At 37.7% G+C, this 22,352-nt stretch overlaps 1 long non-coding RNA gene across 1 annotated transcript in view; it reads right to left on the bottom strand.

The window, feature by feature from the left end:
- Positions 1-21,260: 21,260 nt before the first annotated feature.
- The window catches only part of LOC123278130 (uncharacterized), a 145,706-nt gene continuing 144,614 nt past the window's right edge, over positions 21,261-22,352 (bottom strand). Inside the window, exon 3 of the long non-coding RNA XR_011495295.1 lies at positions 21,261-21,758. This is a non-coding gene — a long non-coding RNA (uncharacterized lncRNA). The remainder of the gene's footprint in view (positions 21,759-22,352) is intronic.

Below are 22,352 nucleotides of genomic sequence, written 5' to 3'. Positions count from 1 at the left end.
TTTCTATTTTAATTAGTTTTTGTCTAGAATGAGGATTTCTGCTGTTATCTGCCAGATGATGGGAAAATGTTTAAATGTGTTGATAAAAGAACCCAAAGTAGTTCACATTTGGAGTGCCAAGATCCTTCCAACACCAGAATATTCTGTACTATTTGAAGTGTACTCTTACAAGTTATATTCTACCTAGAATAACTCAGTATTAAAGAAATATATATTTCCCAGGAAATAGTAAAGAAATATTGCACAGATAGGCAACCTTTGGAGATAAGAGGTGTGGCTTCCTAAACACGCCATCCTGCTTAGATGGAACATGTTCTTGAAGATCTGGGCTTGTCTTTTTTTCATCATGAACAATGAATCAGTTTAATACAATGCATTGGGAGTATATTGTTAGATCCTCCAAACCTCTGGTCCCTCTGTTCTCTTCTGTCTTCTAATGTTGTCTGATTAAGTCTGAGGCCAGCCCAATTCTTCTTCCTTTGTAGATTTTTTTTCCCTTGCTTGAGGAGGATTTTCCCTGACCTAACATCTGTGCCCATCTTTCTCTCTTTTGTATGTGGGTCACTACCACAGCATGGCCACTGCTGAGTGGTATGGTTCTGTGCCCAGGAACTGAACCCGGGCTGCTGATGCAGAGCACGTAGAACTTAACCAGTAAGCCATGGGGCCAGCCCCAGTAGATTTTTTTTTTTAATGTGTTGATTCTAGTTGAATTATATTTTATTTATGTTCAAAATTCGTATGCTCACTAGATTGTTTTTATGTCTGGATCTCTTAATTTTACCATATACTTGGCAACCTTTTTCTATATTCAGAATCTGGTATTTTTTAAGTATAGGAATATCACCTTTGACTATATATTTAACTATTGAGTTCAACTTCTTTCTTCATCAAGCATGAATACTAATATTCTGAGTTTTGGATTTCTGTTATCTTTTATATATCTCTATCATCTCTTTCATCATCACTTTTAATTCTTATCTTTTCCCCATCCTTGGTTTTTAATGACATCTGCGTTTTATTTCTTCTAGTGTAAATATTAAGTATGTTCTTCGTTTATAGCTTTCTTACTGTTCCTGTATCATCTATCTTCACTTTTATTTGTACCTCACGATAGCAAGCACTTTCTTCAATTCCATTGGGCTTCATCTCTTCTATCGTCTCTTATATGAATCTAATTGACAGTATAAAGTAGATACTTTGTAAATATTTTACTGCAGTCAATCTTTTCAACTTGAATATTAACTTCCCCTTTTCTGATACATAACCTTTTCAAAGGTCCCACTTTTATTTATTTTCAGTGTCCCAACACTTCAACCACAAAGATCTATCCTAGTCAGGGTTTTGTCTATAAACAAAGTGGCATATTTTCCTTGTTTCTCCTAATTCTGTATGTTGATATCAGAAAATATTCCCTAAGGCAATAGTCTGGAAGACTGGCAGACACGCACAGCTCATCATGAAATTTCAGGTAGCAACAATCATTTAATATTGTGTAGTCCACAGATTAAGGAATAATATTTTGTTTTCACTCTCTGGTTATCATAAAGGGTCTGAATTCCTTCTCTTAAAGAGAGAGAGGGGGAGAGGGAGGGAGGGGAAGAAAATATGAATGATAATCAACTCTCAGAGAGCAGCTTTCCTACAAATTTTCCCCACATACATTCTTTACACTACTCAATTTATACGCCTTACACAAAATCACACGTCTTGTTCACTTCTGCCCCAGATCTGCAGTATTTCTGGGAAACACATCTAAAAGAGTATGAAAAAAAATATTGTGGTTTTGTAGAAATGGGGAGGAACAAACAGTGGGTCATAAACAGTAATTTCCAATAGTAAACTGGCACATTTCCAGTTGGTGTGGACCAGGAGCATCTTACTTTTACAGATGTGTTTAGTTTGGTTTACACAGTTCTTTAAGAATTTTTATATGAACATTTTTAGACTGGCTATTTGTTCACTTGATCTGTGAGTCCAGCTTTCGCTGTGGATGAGAATAGAGTCTGATTTACGTATTGATGTTGCCTACCTGCCTATAGCAGGTATTTGAATTTACAGTTGCAGGATGGATTACGTGTCTACACAGTAGGGCCAGTAAGTTTAATTATGATCCATCTGGAGCGTCAGCATAGTCCTTTCATTCAGATAAATTTCAGTCTTGTAATTAGTGGAAATGTCTCCCAGATTTTAGCAATGGTATGCTTTTAGTATTAGTGTTGAATATTATTCTAAATTTTGTCTTACACTGAGACACTATAGATATTTCAATTGGAAAATAAAATAAATATAAACTCAAAAACGTATTTGCACTTCTCTCTCCAATCAAATAATTTGATTCCTAGAAAGCCTTTTAAAATAATTCAGTCCAATCTCTTCATTATATAGATGCATTTCACGAATTTGAAGTTACTTTGCTAAGGTTACATTGGTTGTTCATCATAGACTTCACACTAGAAGCCGATATTCTTTCCACACTCCTGTGCATATTTCAAATATTTCATATTGAACTTGCTATTTTGCCAATCTTGTCCAGGATTTCTACTTTTAAGTCCTTTTTACCTAATTTTTTTTTCTTGTCCTAAGGGCATACATGAAGACCATCATTTGAAAATTTATGTAATTCTGATATAATAAAAAGAATTTTAGAAAATCTTTTTTATTTTTAGATTCAATTTGTAAAGCACCAGCACCAAACAGTTGTTTAATTGATTTATTTTTCACCTAAAGTGCCTTAGAATCAACGTCTTTGTGATTGTGGAGACATGTTGTGGATCATGAAACACACTTGTGCAAATTACATCATTTTTACTCCTAATTTGTTTTCAACTCAGAGTATTTTGAATCCTTGTTGTTTCCCCAGGGAGGAAGTCCCCACTTAGTATTTGTGATCTTCAAAACCTAGTAATTTACTTTATCACCTTAAGTAAGCTACAGAAAGTCTGCAAGAACCCACGCTTGAACTGGTGAAGTTATAGTCCTAGGAATGAATCAACTTATATTAAGTTTCTTTCTTGTTCTTAATTTTTGTAAGCACTTCATTGGGCTTTCTATATAGGCATTCGAAATGAGCATTAATTAAAGACATCGTAAACTAATTTGTATCCCTAATACGTCTTTGTTAACAACAACAAAGTAATTGAGATATTATCCCTATAAAATGAAAAAATATACACAGGAATTAAAATAAAGAGCAATTCTCAAGTTTCACATCTTAATCCTTTTGTTTTATAGGGACATTTATGATATTATTTTCCTCTAATGTTTTTGACAGAACAAATTACTAGTAATGCCTGTATGCCAAAAAAGAGTTATTTTTTGATGCTTCCAAGAGTAATTGTCAACTTCATTTAGAGGCTTTACTGATACCTGAATTATCTTTTCTTTTTAGAGCCTGTGTCATTGGCTAACCCTTTATTTACTGTTTAATTACCTTCTTTTCAATAGAAATTTGCAAACTATCTCTTTCCAAGCTCATTGAGGGTAAATGTCTTATGTCTTTGAGGGTTATGTCTGATGTCCAACATTTTAACACAATGGGGAAAAATTCAGTAATACCTGTTCAAATAATATACTTCTTTATTGAGACTGATGTTCACAAAAGCAATCTTAGAATTCATCAGCCATATATACTCTAGTTCCACTAAATAGATATCTGGCTTATTCTAAATTACCTTAGAGAAGATGTCGATGTTTGACATCATATGAAATACCCGTTGACTATTAATCATGGGGATAGTGAGTACCATATCTCCTACATGTGCACACACTCTAAAACTATGAAAATTTCACCGTGGATACAATTTTGAGTGAATCAGAAGATATGGTGAGTATCCCTGGACTGTTAGGCCATGCTTTCTTCTCTTATTCCTTCCTTTCAGTTACGGGATGTAAAAAAGGTGTCAAGACCAAATTCTTAAATAAGTACTACAATTGGTAGAGCCAATAAGAAAGATGACTAGTTATTAATACACACGTTAGACTGGGGTCAGGGTATAAATTGTTTATTATAATGGGCTCAAAATACTCCCTTTTTAATTTATTTACAGTTAAATTTCTCCTTTATTCCTGCTTTGTTAAAACTTATAAATTATGAACTTTTAATAAAATTAGAAAAGGAGCTGGCCTTCTCTATTGCTCATTAAATCCACTCCACTTTACTTACAGGCAGCATTTAAATTCTCTTTATCCTCAGCAGAACTCTCAGCAGCTCTAACTACAAACTGAAAGCCCAATAGCCCAGGGCTTATTTCATAACAGTTTCTCTCTCCGTCCTGGATTTGAAGATCATTGTAAAGGAGCCTAGTTATATATCTACTACTCTTTTGCAAAGCCCCGTTATTTTTCTGATTTTGCCTATTCAGGATATTTCAAGACAACCAGTAACCTGACAAACACATTCACATGTTTTCATGGCCCCAAGGACATACCTGAAATTAAATAGCTCAGTAACCACTATAAAACAAAAACTTTCTTTTGGTTTAAAAGGTGGCTCCCTTTCTTACACCACGCTTAATAACCAAATGTCTATTGCTCTAGTCAGGGAGAGTCTCTGAGAAAAACAGAATTGGAATTGTGTGTGTGTATGTGTTTCTACTTCTTTCTCTCATCCCTTAAAACCCAGATAACAAAGAAATATTTAGCTTCCAAGGCTTAACCTGAACATTAATGTGTCTTCAACTGAGTTTGATGACTTTCTGTTACAATACTGATTCTTAAAATAGGGGTTAAAGCCCTTTGAGAATTCAGATAGATCTGATTATTTTTGTTCCCCCAGAGCCCTTATCTCTGTCCTCACAACTACACCTCCCTGTCTCTAGAGATAGAGAACACATCCACAACATCTCTTTCAAAGTTGTTCTTCTTCATGTAAGGGTCGCCTATGGTAAATCTCTGAGTTTGAGTGACTTTCATTAGCTTTTTTTTTTTTTCTTAAGGGAATATGTGACGTGCCTTTAGATATTTAGACATTCCAGCCTGAAATAACTAGAAAAAGAACTAGCTTTAAGGATAAAGTATCCTTTGAAAAAGAGCAGATGGAAACATTTTTCCCCCAAGAATAAAAATTTGAGTTTATAAGTGAAAACAAAAGTGTGATTAATTTAATACTTATGGATAACTGGGGAAATTGTTTTGACTATAAAAATAGTCAGGAAAAACTATGAAGGTCTTGGAAATGGGCAAAAGAGATGACTGGCTTTTCTTTCAATGGAATACCGAATGTTTTCTAGTGGGCTTTTGGGTTTTCTGAAACTGTAGAATGTGTACCTTGCAGTGTCTTTGACTAAAATCTTATATAATTTTGTAGAGATAGAAATTAACTTTCAGAAAACTGAAAGCAGTACACATTTTTCCTATTCATAACAGTGGAATGGTTCTCATTCACGCTGATGCAAATGAAGTTTAACTGGTGGAGAATGTAAGTCTCTATGATTAAAATACTTATTTTACTGATTTTAAACTCTATTTCTCTCATTAATTAGTTAGAAAAGTATTTGACGTGTTCACTTGACATTTGTATGAGAATGACAATTTAGCTATTTGAAAATTCTACTTTAAAAAAATAATTACAAAAATTATATGTGTGGGGAATAAAATAAAAATTAAGAAAAGTTCTGTTCACCTCCTAGTGTGATAAAGTTACCATTTGCCAGACCTTGTTATAATAGGCAGCGTAAGTCCTAACTGTAAACAGATAATGGTTTTTTGTTTGTTTGTGAGGAAGATTGGCTCTGAACTAACATCTGTTGCCTACCTTCCTCTTTCTGCTTGAGGAAGGTTGTCCCAGGGCTAACATCTGTGCCAGTCTTCCTCTATTTTGTATGTGGGACACTGCCACAGTATGGTTTGATGAGCAGAGCACAGGTCTGTGCCTTGGATCCGTACTCATGAATCCCGGGCCACCAAAGTTGAGCGTTCAAACTTAACCACTACATCACCTGACCAGCCCCGTAAACAGATAATGTTTAAGAAGTGTGGCTTTAATAAACCAAGCTGTGTTATATTTTAATATAAATGATTGTCTGTATTAGAAGAAGAATTGCATTTTATACATTATTTTGCCTTTGACATATCCTTTCATGCAGTTTTCTTTTGTCCTAGGTTGTGCCGTCACAGTCTTCGTTGCTTTGGTGGATCTGTGTCCACTTGTGTCAAGAGCAGTTGTTTAAGAAAGATGAGCATTGAGTGTCAGTATCAGAAGACAAGAGGAGAGCTCTACAGTCTGGATTGCCAATGGTCTAAAGTCAAGTTGGTTTCGTGGATTCCATATGAGCTGCAGGTTTTGTTCTTCATGTAATTTTATTTAAGGCTGGGTAAATAAGACGTTGAGTAACGATAATAACAAAAAGAGCAATCTTTCCTGTCATTTGAAGGGGACAGTATAGAGGAAGTGCATGTTAAAATGGCTGTTATCCAAAAGACAAGAGGAAAGAAGTGTTGCTGAGGATGTGGAGGAAAGAGAACCCTTGTGTTCTGTTGGTGGGAATATAAATCAGTACAGCCAAGATGGATGTGAAGCTTCCTCAAAAAGTTAACAATAGAACTACCAGATGATCCAGCAATCCCATTTCTGGGTGTATATCCAATATCTGCATCCTTTTGTTCATTACAGTATTATTCACAATAGTCGAGACATGGAAACAACCTAAGTGTCCATTGATGAATGAATGGATAAAGAAAATGGGGCACACACACAAAATGGAGTACCATTCAGCCACAAAAAGAAGGAAATTATGCCACTTGCAACAACACGGATAAACCTTGAAAGTACTATGCTGAGTGAAATAAGTCAGGTGGAGGAAAACAAATACTGTATATCTCACTTATGTGTGGAATGTAAAAATGTCAAACGCATAGGAACAGAGAGTGGAATGGTGTTTGCAGGGGTTAAGGGGTAGGGGAAATGGGGAGATGTTGGTCAAAGCGTACAAACTTCCAGTTATAAGATGAATAAGTTCTGTGGATCTATAGCATGGTGATTTTAGTTAATATTATTATATTACATACTCGAAACTTGCTAAGAGAGTTGATCTTAAATGTCCTTACCAGACACATGCAAGAAAAGTAACTATGTGAGGTGATGGATGTGTTAACCCGTTGTGGTAATCATTTCACAATATATACATCTATCATATCATCATGTTGTACAACTTAAACTTACACAATGTTATATGTTAAGTATATCTCGATAAAGCTGGAGGAATAAAGAAAGGAGATGCAATCCTGGCAGGTGGCCAACAGTAGCTCCTGGAGAAAGTAAATCTGAGCAGCTGGAGCTGAATGGGACCGCTCCTCAGACTCAACTGAGAACAGAATCATTGCTGAAACACCACTGGGGCCTCCCCAGTATTCTTGAGCCAGAAAAATATAGACTTTGTTCTTGCGACTTCTTTTGTTTCCATAAACCTCTCAGACCTGAAGGACAATCCTTGAGATTACGACAAAGACCTGGAGATCGCACGGATTAACTGTGTGCTGAGCTGCAGTGGGAAGAGTTTCATAGACTCCCTTGACTTAAATTAAATAACTTTTATTAAAGACTTTCTCCAATTACTAACAATTTTTCCCTAAGGTTGTTTTCCTTATCCACCATCAAAGTTCGTATTACTAGCAGCAGATGAATTACAATTAGTATATGAATCGCTTTGCTGAGATTTTTGCTTCTCCTTCTCTCTTATATTTGAGCTGCATGAACAAAGTTTTATAATTTTAAAAATACTTGTCAAGGGGGCCTAGAAGTGTTTACTTGATGGACAAGAGTAAGAGAGATTAGGGCCATGGAATAATTTGAGAAATCCAAGGTTTAGGCACATTTATGAAACATTTATGTATTATTTTGGTACATGATTCTATTTTAGAAAAAAGTGTTGTCTATTGAAATCTAAAATAACAGAACACTTTTATATCTATGTTATTTTCCTTGGAAAAACTAATTCTTTTCTCCCGTGTGGAATAATTCTTAGACCTAAATGTAGTTATTAAGGAAGCATTTACCTTAGTCCCAATAATTAAATATATTAAGTTGCACATAACGGGATATTGTGAACTAAATTCTTGAGTGAATTGCCTTATATTTTATGTGGGATGCTTTTCATATTAGCATTATATCAGTATCTGGCAAAATGTATTTGTGATTTGAAAACAACAAAAAAAATTGTAATTTATGATCAAGTTATTCATGTATCCACTCCATGTATTTTTATTGAGCTCCACTGTGTACCAGGCATTTTTGCTCTGCCTGTGGGACAAGGCAAAGGTGGAGAGTACATTGGGAAAGTGTGTAGTTTGGACTTGAAGACCTTGCAAGTTAGTGATAAAGACAGATGCATATGCTCACAACTGTATTTCACATCAAACTGTGGTTTGTTCATTAGAAGAATGGAAAACAGAGTACTATAAGACCACAAAGAAGGAACAAATTAATTCCAACTGGGATAATGTGTAAAGATTTCAGCGAGTGAAGACCATTTCATTTGAGTTGTGAAGACAGGTAGGAGTGTACGGAGCAGAGTTGCAGGAAAGATGGATGAGAAGGCACTAGCCAGGCAGAGACACAGTACACAGCCAGAGCCATAGCAATGCGCAGGGAACAGAGGGAACATGAGAAGTTCAGGATGACTAGAGGGTTGCAGACAGACGTAATAAGATGGCTGATGTGGTGTGCAGTGAGATCTGTGGCAGGAAGATTAGATTCCTGAACACGTTGCACACCAAACGAAGGAACACGGATGAAAGCAGTGCACAGTGAGGAGCCACTAACATGTTGTTCCATTGTGAAGTAGTATAATAGAGCCTCACATCTGCATACTTAAGAGGTTTAGAATGATTCCATTATTTTCACAAAAAAGAACGACTAGCCTGATTACTCAAAAAGAGTAAATGACAAAGTTAGTGGTGGAAAACACACCTTGACTCTACATCAATTCAAGTCTAAAATTGTGAAAGTTTTCTTAAGTATCAGGTATTTTATTTTAGTTTGTATTTTTATCTTCCAAAACAAGTAAAGAAAAGATTGTTTGGAATAGGGGCCAGCCTGGTGGCGCAGCGGTAAAGTGTGCACGTTCTGCTTCGGCAGCCTGGGGTTCACCAGTTTGGATCCCGGGTGCTGACATGGCAAGCCATGCTGTGGCAGGCGTCCCACATATAATAGTGGAGGAAGATGGGCGTGGATATTAGCTCAGGACCAGTCCTCCTCAGCAAAAAGAGGAGGATTGGTGGCAGATGTTAACACAGGGCTAATCTTCCTCAAAAAAAAAAAAAAAAAAAGGAAAGAAAAGATTGTTTGGAATAAATGCCAAAATCATTTAAAAGTATATTGCTTTAGAGTTATTCCCTATAGTAATAATCTGAGGTGTTTGCAAATAATACTGTAATAGAAATATCCAATAATCCTGTCAAGTCTACTAAGAAAACAATAAAATCTATTTTTTAAAAAGATATTATCAATTATATATAAAGAAATTTTTCCAATTATTTTATTCCAGTTTTATTGAGATATAATTGACATACAGCACTAAGTTTAAGGCGTATAGCATAATCATTTGATTTACATATATCAAGAAATGATCACCACAATAAGTTCAGTTAACATCCGTCAACTCACATATTCCTAAAAATATAGACAAAGAAAAAAATGTTTTTTCCTTGGGATGAGAACTTTTACAATCTACTCTCTCGACAACTTTCAAATGTAGCATATGGCAGTGTTAGCTCTACTCATCACGTTGTACGTTACATCCCTAGTACTTATTTATCTTATAATTGGAAGTTTGTATCTTTGAGAAAGGTCATTTTTTAAAGTATGGAACTCAGCATCCAAAATAAGTTTGTGAAATTTTCTTCAAATTACCAGCATGTATTTGCATATATTTTCTGTATTTTAAACATACTAATTTAGGGCTTTATCTTTTAATATGCAAAAAAGCAACACCCTTGGCAAAATTATAAAACATATACGTACATTTTATACATAAAAGATATTTAAACATATGTTTTAGCTTTAAATTTTTATGGTGAAGAAAAAATTGCCAAAAAGCCATCCCTTAAAGTTTCTTCAACATTTGAATTTTTCCACATAGTCTATATTACACATAGGCTTAAAAAATAATAAAAACCTCTCAAACTGAAGTTTATGGCAATTTATGTCACACTGATAATTCTAGTGACCTACAGATTTGAACCATGGAGATTTCTCCCCTACTATGAAATGGGCAATATTATGAAGCCTGCTATTGTATGTTTATGGTGCTATTCAACCTACACATGGATACTTTCATTATCTGACAATAATATTCAATTTGCAAAACTAGCCCCCGTCACGTGAAAGCACTCAGCATACAGGGAACCGTTGGGCATTTTGTGTTGGTTTTTACACAGGGCCTTGTAGGGACCAGACTGGTGCCTTCCATTTTTCTCTTTTAACAGTTGGGTTGCTGATCTCACAAATCATATTTTGGTTGGAAATGAAAGGTGCACCGCTGCCAGCATTTTGTTAGAAATAATGACACACTTTACTACCTGTAAGTGCTGACCGAGTGCTTCTGCCTTTTCTTCCCAAGGTGACTGTAACACAGATTGATGAAAGATTCTGCAGGACGACAAAGGTTAAAGATGCAGACCCGGAGCTGGAAGCCAGTGCTGACACTGATGGAGTGCAGCGCAATGAGAATGCCCACATTACTGTCCGCTCCTCTGATAACCAATGTAATATGAAAACTGACTACAGAAGAAAGGAACAAATTAAATCCATTAATCAAGCATATCTCTGCTAAACAGTTGTTCTAAAGAGATGAACAAATGAAAAATTTACTGTTTGTTTTCATGCTCGCAAGGATTGGGGAAGAAAATTAATTATAAGTTACTGGACACACTATTAGTTAAGTTTTTCTTGAGGAAACTATTTATTGCTTTGTCAAAGGACAAATGAACCTCATTAGGGAGATTAGTTTCAGCGGGTAGTTTTGCATTAGGACAAACTAATAATACACACTTGGAAAGATACCCTAAGTAAAATTACGAAAATTGAAAATCCATTTTTTACTTCTTAATTTACGAACTGTTCGAAAATGACTGCTTTATTACCTATCATGAAACCAGAAGGAAATCGGATGTAGCCTGACTTTTCACCCAAGTGCCTGAAGGAGAACTATTTCAGCAGGGGCTCTGTGAGTGTTGCGATGATGAACTTATGTATTCAGAGGTTATAACTTGGCCATGGCATTTTACTCTTATGTTGAAGCAAGTCAAGCAGAGCGTCACGCCAAAAGCAATTTTTGATAAGCTCCTTTGAAATCCTTTTCTTTTCAAAATGTTTTAAGTGCCCTGGACAAATAGCAAGCTGATGTCTGGTATTCTGAATTTCCCCTTCAATCCACACAGTGCAAGGCAGGAAAAAGAAAATACTACTCTGCTATCAATCCTGCCTGGGCAGTGGACTGAGGCTCCTGAGCCGGCCACAGCACGTGCAGCTCAGCTTCAATGTTCATTTAATCCCTGGCCTTTCTGTCGAGGCTGCTAACAAGGGGGCCAATTACTGTGCTGTGTGAGGGGGTGCTCAGCTGCAGACACCTGTCTTCCAAAACCTAGAGAGAAACCAGACTCATTCCACAGAGCGTATAAATCAACTGTGAAATAATAATGACTTTTGGATTCAACTGACCTGGGCTGGATTCAGGCTGCTGACCCAGAAAGGAAAGGCTTCACATATCCTGTTACCGATCCTGTGAGCTTTGAAGACATTCTCATCCTGTTCTGACTTGCTCAGTTATAAGAGTCTTCCTTTTGTTTATGGGAATGCAAGCCAAATTGACATTAACTTACTGCTTCTCTGTGGTTTGTTAGTTTAACTTCCCTAATTTAACAGTGGCTGTAGGGGCATGGCAGTTGAATGAATCAGGTCAAAATGGCATCAAAGTTCACTGCTTCAATCCCCAAGGTCTGTTACTGAGAAATGATGGAGGGAGAGTTTTAAAATGTTTTTCTTAATATAAAACTAAAGGGTTTTCTTTAGACAGCTTATCTCATGACATCAAAAAAATGTTCCAGCAAAGATAATGAATCTATAATAGTGATTCCCACTGTCTAACCTCTTGGCCTAAGGTGGATCGGGAAGATTCAGAATTAGCTCAGAATTTTCTTTTTCCGAAATAAGTGTGCCACCTTGAGGGGAGGATCCAGGTTGTGTAGGGTTTGTAGGTTACACAGTATAGGAGGCCCTTTAAAGAAAAATAGTACAAATTTGCAAATACAAAACAAGAGGTCTTAGTTTGGGTTTCCCAAAAGCAAACTCCAGGAGGAGAACATGGGTGCAATTAGCTTACGTGGGAAGGGATCCCATAGGCACAGTGAGGAAGTGAGGAGGTGACACGGACAAGAGAGAAAGCCAATGAGGGGGCATAAATAATAGAGGAACCACTTTGGGCAGTTGGGGCTCAACTCACTGTGGGCCCCAGGGGACACATTTTAGATCACACCTCAGAATGCCACACCAAGAGGTAAGCGAACTCATGGATTGAGGGTTGTTCCTGGGGCAGTAATTCCCAGGCATTTCTGGCCTTCTTTATGCTTGTGCATGTCCATGGACTGTGCACACCCATGCAGCCAGAGAAAGTCCGAAATGGGGGAAGGCTTGAGGTGGCAACCATGGACGTGTACAGGAACTGCTCCCAGAGCCCTAATTGAAGCCCAGAGTAAGGTGGGGGCAGGAATACTGGATGGATACTGACAGCTCCTTCTACATTAGACATGAATGTGGCTATTTAATTAAATGATTAAATAAGTCACAGCAAATCACAAACCTAAAAAGGTGACAACTAAGGTCATTTAAGTGGTACCCAACATGTGAGTAACTATGACAGAGGAAAGTCAAGGTGGAGTGGATAATGGTCTTAAATGACTGCTGATAAGCCATCTTATTGTTGAAATAGTACAATAATTAATAATAATAAGACCACCTGAACACATTGATAGGGGCTTTCCCTGTATCTCTCAAAGGACTGACACTAAGTGAGGGCCCCTGAAACTTGGGCTTCCGTAATTTCTTGGTCCATGGCGACTATTATTGAGTTTTTCTTTTATCCCTAGTGTGTCTAGTTCAGAAATAAGTTGAGTGCTACCTGTCAAAGCACTTTTGAATGACAAGAACAAAAACTAGCAAAATAATTCACAAAATTAAGTTAACAACAAAAATTAACACAATAATTCAAAACATTTATTTCGATACATAGAGATATTTGTGATACTTACTAAACTATGATTATTTACAGCCTGGTTTCTCAGCCACAGCACTGTTGACATTTTGGGCTGGATAATTCTTTGCTAGGTGGGGAAGGGGCTGCCCTGTGCAGTTTGGGATGTTTAGCAGCATGCCTGGCCTTTCCCCATTGAATATAGGAACACATCCCCCTCAGCAGAAACAAAGAAAAACGTTTCCATACATCAGGAATCTCCCCAACGCCACATCACCCCTGGTTGAGAACTACTGATTCAGAGGACAGGAAAATTGCAGACTAAGGATTTGACAAATAAAATCTGACTGGGGTCGGCCTCAGTTTGGTTCATTTGCCCACACATCTTAAATCTACCTCTGTGCCGCTGCACAGATAAAACAATCCTCTAACTCAATTTTTAATATTCATGCAAGAATATCATTTAGATATTGTGTGAATGAGAAAATGTCCTTAATGGCGGAACCATAAAATATTGTTGAAGATTGTAAATAAATAAAGATACTTTAAGGAGATATCTAGTCATCCCAGATTATTCAACATTCCAGACAAGTAAGAAAATCTCCTGTTTTTAAATAATTCTAGGGTAGAAACCAAATGTTCCACAGTTATTTAAAATTCTTATCTAAAAATATGGGCTTAGTGCAATATTCAATGTCTCTTTGGTACAATATAATTAATTTTATTTTATACATGAAATATTTATGATCTATGATATATGTGTGAAAAATGTTTAACGTAAGATAAAGAATATCTTATGAAATAACAAAGAATAGTATTATTTTCTTCTTCAAAACCATGTATATGGCAAAAATTCAAATAAATCCAATTATTATTTAGCAAACAACTACCATATGCTATAAAACTTTACCAAGCTCTTAAAGGTGGGCCGATATAAACAAAATAAAGAAATCTACAATCAAGGAGAGAAAGGAATGCAAATTCATGAATAATTGTAACATAATGACAAACTAAATAAATATAACAAAGTAGTGCCAAATAATGCTATTCCTTTCAAATAGTATTCTGTGCATGAATAATCCCAGGAGATGTTAAAAGATGTCCACAAAGAAAAAAAGTTCCTTAGGTAAGTAATTTCGGGAAATGCGGGATGGCATTATTTCCCTCTTAGGGACATCCACATTATCATACAAAAGCCTCTGGGAGGTTCATCAGAAGAAATACCTATTAAAGGCTAATAACCCAACATTTTACCAACTAATTTTTGCACAGAACAATTCTTTCATAACCAGAACAAAATTTGGTGGGTCATCAAATCAGAAAAAAATGTATTACAGAATAATTTTCACTGAAAGGTGAGAACAAATGCAATAAAAAAGTACAATTTGGAGTGGGTACTATATGATGGGAAAAATTTTCCCAGAGAGGAATGTGGATTGAGACGACAGAAGGTATAGGAAATACCAAGATTTATTTTTTTAATTTTTTTTTTTTTTTGAGGAAGATTAGCCCTGAGCTAACATCTGCTGCCAGTCCTCCTCTTTTTGCTGAGGAAGACTGGCCCTGAGCCAACATCCATGCCCATCTTCCTCTACTTTATATGTGTGATGCCTACCACAGCATGGCTTGCCAAGTGGCGCAGTGTCTGCACCCGGGATCCAAACCGACTAACCCTGGGCCGCAGAACGTGCGCACTTAACCTCTGTGCCACCGGGCCAGCCCCAGGAAATACCAAGATTTAAAAATGCAGGTCATATCAGAATGCAGCCTGATGAAAGTATAAATGCATATCGGAGGCTGTTCCAGCAGAGGTAAAATCTCCTCAACTCAGGGCAAGTACTTCTGAAATGTTAGGTTGAGGTCAGTGAATTCCAGCGTAAGGTGAGTGCACTTTATTCTGGAGGCCCTGTGGAAATGCTGATGCTGTTGAGTAGTGCAACACGATCAGAGACGTAAGTTAAAATTGCAGGATGAAAAACCTAAATGCAAGAAATTAAAGTAGAAAGCAAGTTACATAGTCCAAGAGAAAATGAACAGCATTTATTCTAGAACCATGCCTTGAGAAATATGATCAAGTGCACAGTTCCAGCCAGAGTCTGCACTGGCCCGTTCACTCAGAGATAAAGGTTGGCCACGGTCCTTAGCCTGGTAGCCAAGGCCTCTCACAAGCTGGCCCCTGTTTGCTTAGTTAGTAGCCATCCTTCACAATCTTCTCTAACACCCCCCTTCTCACACAATCTGTACTCCAGTCTAACTGAACCACTTGTCGTTCAAGTGGTTGGGTCTACAAATCAGAAAGGAAATTAAGCATAGAGATGCAGATATAGAAGTAATCCACAGGAGATGTAAGTCAGTTATGTTAAATAAAGTAGCTTCTTCACAAAAGTCACCCACAAAACACATCTGGATATATTCTGATACTTATTATAGTAACAATATAGTAACGACAATGTTATCGGGATAGACATGTGCAGGCTTTGGCTATCTCAGCAACTAGCTTTGTGAATTTGGCTGGTCATCTAACCGCTAGCTGTGTGGTTCTGGAAAGGATTTGACCCTTCCATGTCACAGCTTCCTTGATTCTTAAATGGGGATATGACAGAATTTAACTCCAGGGTTTTCATGGGGATTAAAGAGAGAATTGATGTACCATGCTAAGTACAAGTTTTGGCCTATTCTAAGCATTCAATAAATATTGGATCTTATTATCATTATGATATTATTAAGTATTACCTGAGTATAACTACTTTTATCTGGAAAATGGGACCATTGATACATTGAGTTCCTCCCAGAGACATGAATCTCAGATGATCTACTCTACGTGAAAGTGCCATTTATACTCTACGGCAGTACCTAAGTGGAAAATATTATATCACTCAAGTAGTTTTTACTTCCATCTACAGTCGCTCAATAAATCAAAATATTTTCCTCTTCTATCCCGATTAGTCAGGGTTGTCCGGCTGAATATTGGATTTTCAACTCTAGGTTTTGCTAAAAGATCCTTCTTTATTGGAAGGATGTTGGGGTAACTGAGTGGAAAGAAAACCTACAGAAACCAGGGCTACTCTGGGGGCCTCATTGAGTGAAAAAAGACACTTAATCCAAGAACTCTAACCATCTTTTTCTATCTCATTTCTCTTCTTACTGGGAGACACTTTCCTTCATTTAGGCTTTTCCCTGGAGATATGAAAGCTGATGGCTCTGATACTACATTTGCATAACCTGAGGACTTGAGAGAAAAGGGGATTTGCCTGCCAACTCTACTTGGAAAACCCCAGGTAAAGGAATGTGGTTGTGTCTTTGTTGCATTCCTCTTCTTGTGCCATAGGAGTCTTGAAGAAAGGCTTTTCTCCCTTCCATGGCTTCAATTAAAATATTTTCCCATTAAAGAAACAGAATGGATGATGCAAACTGATGATTACTTATTTCACTTCTGAGCATAATGTTGGAAGAGTCATAAAATTATTGCCCCTCATCAGAAGCGGCCATGCAAACTCAGCTCAACCTTTCCAGCCGTTTAATTGGATGCCATTGGGTGCTGTCTCTGTGGAGCATTTCCTGTAAGAAAAGGATTCTTTTCTGTGACCTCCAATGTAGTGAAAACTATTTGGCTCAATTTCCCTTTTCCCAGAAGAACAGACCCAAGAGAAATTACAAAGGAAATGTAATAGCATTTTTACTCCTTGCTGCTGGAGGGGTTTGCGATGTGACTGCTTTAAAACTTAGATTTTCAAAAGCCAATTTCCTTCAACAGGCTGTTGGCGCTCAAATCAGCAGCACAATAAACTTGCCAGAATCAGACTATGTGTTGAATGATGAAAAAAATCGCCGCAATTTTATAAAGCAGAATGACTTGCTTTGTGATATTATTTATTTATTTTACTATATAATACGCGTTAGAATTGAGATGAAATGGGTGTTTCTGGTTTAAGTTCAATGCTTCCTCCACAATTTGGTGAACCACAAAAGCAGTCTATTATACTTTCAGTATAGGCGGTGTCATAAGGGTTGACTACTCAGACATATGAACCTCACTGCCTGGATTCAGTCCTTAGTTCTTTCCCCTACTAGCTGTGTAAAATTATGTAGCTTCCCAGTGCCTCAGTGTTTTTCTGTAAAATAAGAATAATATGTGTGTATCTATGCATAAATATACATATACTGTGATATATTCTTAGTATATGTATGTTTGTGTGCATATGCTTGCCGATATGTCAGTCCTAATTATATATTCAGGAGCTGGTAAATATCCACCAGATTGGTCTGCAGAACCACTAGAACTGTTACTGAAACCAAAGTGGGTTCCCTTCTGGCGAGTTAAATCAGACTCTCCACCAGAAGTAGTTGTCTCACAAAGTAAAGTATATGTGCAGCAAATAGGAAATCAGGCAGAATCATTTCCAAAGTCATGGTGTCCCTGAACAAAGGGAAGCAGGGGCCTTTTATTTTGGATGGGAAATGAATATTCAAAAGGGAGAGGTGGGTATTTGCTAGCGCAGGCTCAGTTGGAACACATGCTTCCACATACACTGTGGGTTACGGTAATAAGGCCAAACTCCTCCTGGAGAGATCTTAGCATTAAAAATGAGGCAAAGGTTATAGTCGTAGCTCTTTTGGTGAGGCTTGGGCTGGTTCAGGGTGGTTGGTGACTGCATTTCCTTAACATAACAGAAGGAAAAAAACAATTTGGAAAAACAGTTAAATGCTTCCAAACCCACCCTTAAGTTCCTCGGGGCAACTAGTCAGTGACAGAACCACTGGACTGGCTATTATTGGACATTGGCGAACTGAATGGGCCCATTTCCATCCGCCATATAGCCCGATTATAGCCATAGCCTCCATTTAGCCCCATTCTAAGGGGGCTTTAGGTCTTCAGATACTGGTGTCAACTCAAACGCTGCATGCAATAACCCTCCTCAGAATATGTAAGCATCTCCCTTTCCTCAGGGAACAGTGACCTGAGCAACCCCACTCCATGGCTGCCACAATTATCAATCACCTTGTTTCTGAACTAGTTCCTTACCTTTACCTGAAGTAACTGGTTATTAAGATTTGATGAAAATGTGTTTCATCCTTTGTTTTCCCTAGACTCCAGAATCATCACTACTTCTTACTTCTCATTCTATTTCCGCTCTTGATTGTAAGCTTGTGTATATTTCAGGCTTCTCGCCTTTAAGCCTCCCCTACATTTTGTTCCCAAACCTAGTTGAAGTTTCCCAACCCTGGCTTTCTCACTGACACATGATGCTCCCCTGTTCATAGTTGCAGTCCAAACACACATGGACTGCAAGAGGGCATCACAAAACAACACAGCCAAAATGCCAACTTTTTCTTCTCCAAACTCTTCAACTCCTCCCCTCTATGGCTAAACTTAATGGTAGTATCATTAAATATTTACTTTTTAACTTTCCAAGCCAATTATGTACCTGTGCTCACATGTGACTTTATAAAAAGATATGGTCACCTATGTTCCTGTTCTCTCACTATTATCCTCTAAATTGATTTTTTGGGTTACTACCACCCTCTACATATTTTTTTGTTCTGGCTGCTAAAACAAGAACTGACTGAAAATTCAGAATACTGTGAGGCATTAGAAAAATACCTGACATTTAATTCTAACTGAATGCTCATTCTGCTCAAATATTTTAAGGCCTAGAGAATTCCACCTGGGACTCTTTCATATCTTTATGATTTTCTAAATCTTTGTAGAAGACAGTAGTCACACAACATACAGATGTAGCATTCTGATATCTTCCCCTTGAATTGAACTCTGTACTATTAAGAAATGTCCCTCTTTAGGTTTAGTTATGAGTTATGGCAGAGCTCTATATTGGTAAGGCTCCACCAACTTCTGGTGCATCTCTGTTCCTAAGGCATTGTCTTCTTTCTTGGTCTTTTAATTGAGGTCTTATGGGTTTCATTACTTCATTACTACAAACTATAGGATATTGAGTTTTGCCCATCAGAGATTTTTAGCTGAGCTCTTTAACATTTCACCCCACAAAACTTCAAAATTTGGTAAAGGCCTTGAGATACAGAATGGGTATTTGTTTGACATCTAATAGGCCACCGCAGCCTCATAGGAAGGCCAGAACACCTCCTGGTTTTCTGATCCTCAACTGTGTTTTTTCACCAGGACCATATCTGGATTCTCAGGCTCTAAATAGCCCAAAAGTAAGTGTGCACAGGCAAAAAGTCACTCTCAATCTCCAGTGTCAATTCACCCCTTCCTTTAATGCTGTCTTCTCTAGCCTCTCTTGTTCTCACGTTCCTTCTCACAGGTGGGTGGGTCTTTTGTGCCTAAGCACTGAGAGACACTGGGTCCTTCCACCTGCCCTTTTGGATTCAGAAAATGTCCGGTACAGAAAACCAACCATACATTCGAGGTCCCCAAGTCTCCAATTTTGTTACTTTAGCAACCCATACCACCCCTAAAGCTGTTGGTGATTTTGCTCTTGACCCAGCAGGAGCCCTCGGCCTGGTTCATGCCCGTATGTGCAGCCCATGCCCAGCACCAGCAAACGCTTATGGGGAAAACCAATAGCTGCTAAGAGTCAGCTCACCTATGAACAGTCTCCCTTCTCTGGAGTTGTTGTTCATTTTAGTCCTTCCACTGCTTCCACTGCTCTCGGACACTTGAAAACTAAAGTTTTGTAACTTACCCAGGCTTCCCTAGTGGTTGTCAGGGAAAGCGTCGTCCTGCCAAGACCAACTACATCTATCTCAAAAGTGAGAGTTCCATTTTGTTTCAATGCTTAATTTTCCCTCTTGGCCTCTATTTTCTTCCCTGTAAGTTGAAATTTCTATTTGAGTCTACTTAACGCAATCTCCAGGACCCATGAAAAAATATTGTCTTTCTGGCAAGGCTCGCCTTGAATTTTCCTGTCTCAAATATGGAATTAGTCATTGTACCAAGAATCCTGGTTCTTTTAGTGAAGAATAGCATTAGAACACGAGAGTCCAAAATCTTGGCACTGAAGTTGCATTTCAGATTTATTTCGTGCAATAGCTGGGAAAATGCTACCAGAAACCCAATAGTTATGAAAAATTATCCCTTAAAAAAAGCGAGGAGTTCATATTATTTCTAATTTGATTACAAATATTACTATAAGAGATTATTAACCTATTTCCCCCTTTTAATAAAATTTGGTGTACTATTTTATGATATTATCCTGTTTAGCTTACCAAATATCCACTTTTTTCTTCCTCTTAACTCTATGTCTGGAGATTGGCTGTAAGGTAAGGAAATCAGTAGATATCCATTGTCAAAATCACTTTAATATCAATTACCCAGAACATATTTAAAAACTCCTAGACGTTTTCTACAACAAACAATACAGACAAACAAATTCATTAGCCTAAGGGGTAAATATTTCATATAAAGTCACAAACAATTAGTTCAGGGGGAGGAAAAGTATAAAACAGACCAATATAACATTTTGTTTCTGTTTTGTGTTTTCCTTAAACTTACCCTCTCTCTGTGACATTAATGGCATCATTTATGTAGTTAATTGCTCTGATCTGAAAGGATAATAAGCATTCTTTTATCTCCCCAAGAGAGTTGAATGCTTGTAGCCCGGATTAGGTCTGCAGATTAAACTCCCCAAGTGCTGGGAAGCTGAAATGCTATCTTCTTAGGTATTCACATTTCAAAAGAATGAAGTACAGACATGAGAGACATCCCTATCATAAAAGTCAGAGACAACAGACATTTATCTGGTCCTTGCAAAGATATATTTACATTCATAAAAGTTATATATATACACACACACACATACATATGTGTAATTTGTATATATGTGTGTCTGTATATATGTACATATCTATATGCATAAAATGTATGTGTATGTATATGTATATAAACTAAGAAAATCCATCGTTTTTGTCCTTCGCCAATGAAGTGTCTGGCCACTTGTGTAGGAGATTTTTCCAGCTGGCTTTCATCAAGTCACTGAGGGGTAAGGTCTGGAGCAAGTAGGACTGAAGCTCTTATGATTTGCTGTATGGTAATTCATTAGGAATCTGTCTGATTCAGAGCATACGCAGAAATGAATATAGGACAATGGCACTTTTAGTTGCTATATTTTATTTGTAGTTTAACATTTACATTGTGTTTAGGCGCCCACAATATCAGAACACGTACAGGCGCCAGCCCTGGTGGTCTAGTGGTTACGATTCGGTGCACTCACCGCCATGGCCCCGGCTCATTTCCCAGTCAGGGAATCTCACAACAACTGTCAAACTGTGGCGGCTGAGTGTTGCTGTGATGCTGAAAGCTATGCCACCAGTATTTCAAATACCAGCAGGGTCACCATGATGGACAGGATTCAATGGAACTTCCAAACTAAGACAGATTAGGCAGAAGGAGCTGGCCACCCACTTCCAAAAGCAATAGCCATGAAAACACTGTGAATAGCAGCGGAGAATTGTCTGATACAGTGCCGGAAGGTGAGAGGATGGCGCAGAAAGACTGAATCGGGGTCTGTTCTTCTGTCTGCAGTCTCCAGGAGTTACAATCGACTGGAAAGCACTACCAACATCTTATTTTTAAAGTAAGAATGGCATCTTCCCCTAAAGAAAATTATAGTGGGAGGAGAAAATTCAATCAATACGTTAGTTGTATTGCCTTGAGACCATTTCAATTTATTACGCATACTAACACCAGAAATGAAGACACTCACAGTTATCAAGTTCTCAGGCATGGATAGATCAAATATTTACCTCCTCTACCTGGTCTGGCATCCCTTGGATATTTGTCTATCTATTTATCAAAACCAGAGGTTCTTTTGTATACGTCACAGAATTTTTTACTGTCAGTTGAGGGAGTTCAGGACACGCCACTCCAAAATAGACTGCTTTGGTATATTGATTATTTTGAGCTGATGGCACTTGAAAAACAGCAAATGCAGAGAGGCTCTCTCTGAACTCCTCTTCTCTGCCTAAAGAAGACTCCGCCAGGAACTCAACTGCCACAAATCCCCCCCTGAGGACTTTCACCAACCAGGGAAGATTGACACTTGTCACAGGAGAGGAGGCTAGAAGTCAACACTACATCAGACAAACTTTGTCACAAACCATCGTATCCCCCATCTGTCCTTTAAGGGCCCATTCATCGGTCCTAAAAATCATTTCCTCTCCCCCAGCTTGCCTCCATCCCCTCTTCCC

This window comes from Equus asinus, chromosome 18 (assembly GCF_041296235.1).
Source record: "Equus asinus isolate D_3611 breed Donkey chromosome 18, EquAss-T2T_v2, whole genome shotgun sequence".
NCBI classification, from domain to species: Eukaryota; Metazoa; Chordata; class Mammalia; order Perissodactyla; family Equidae; genus Equus; species Equus asinus.
This window is presented reverse-complemented; position numbering and strand designations above follow the sequence as displayed.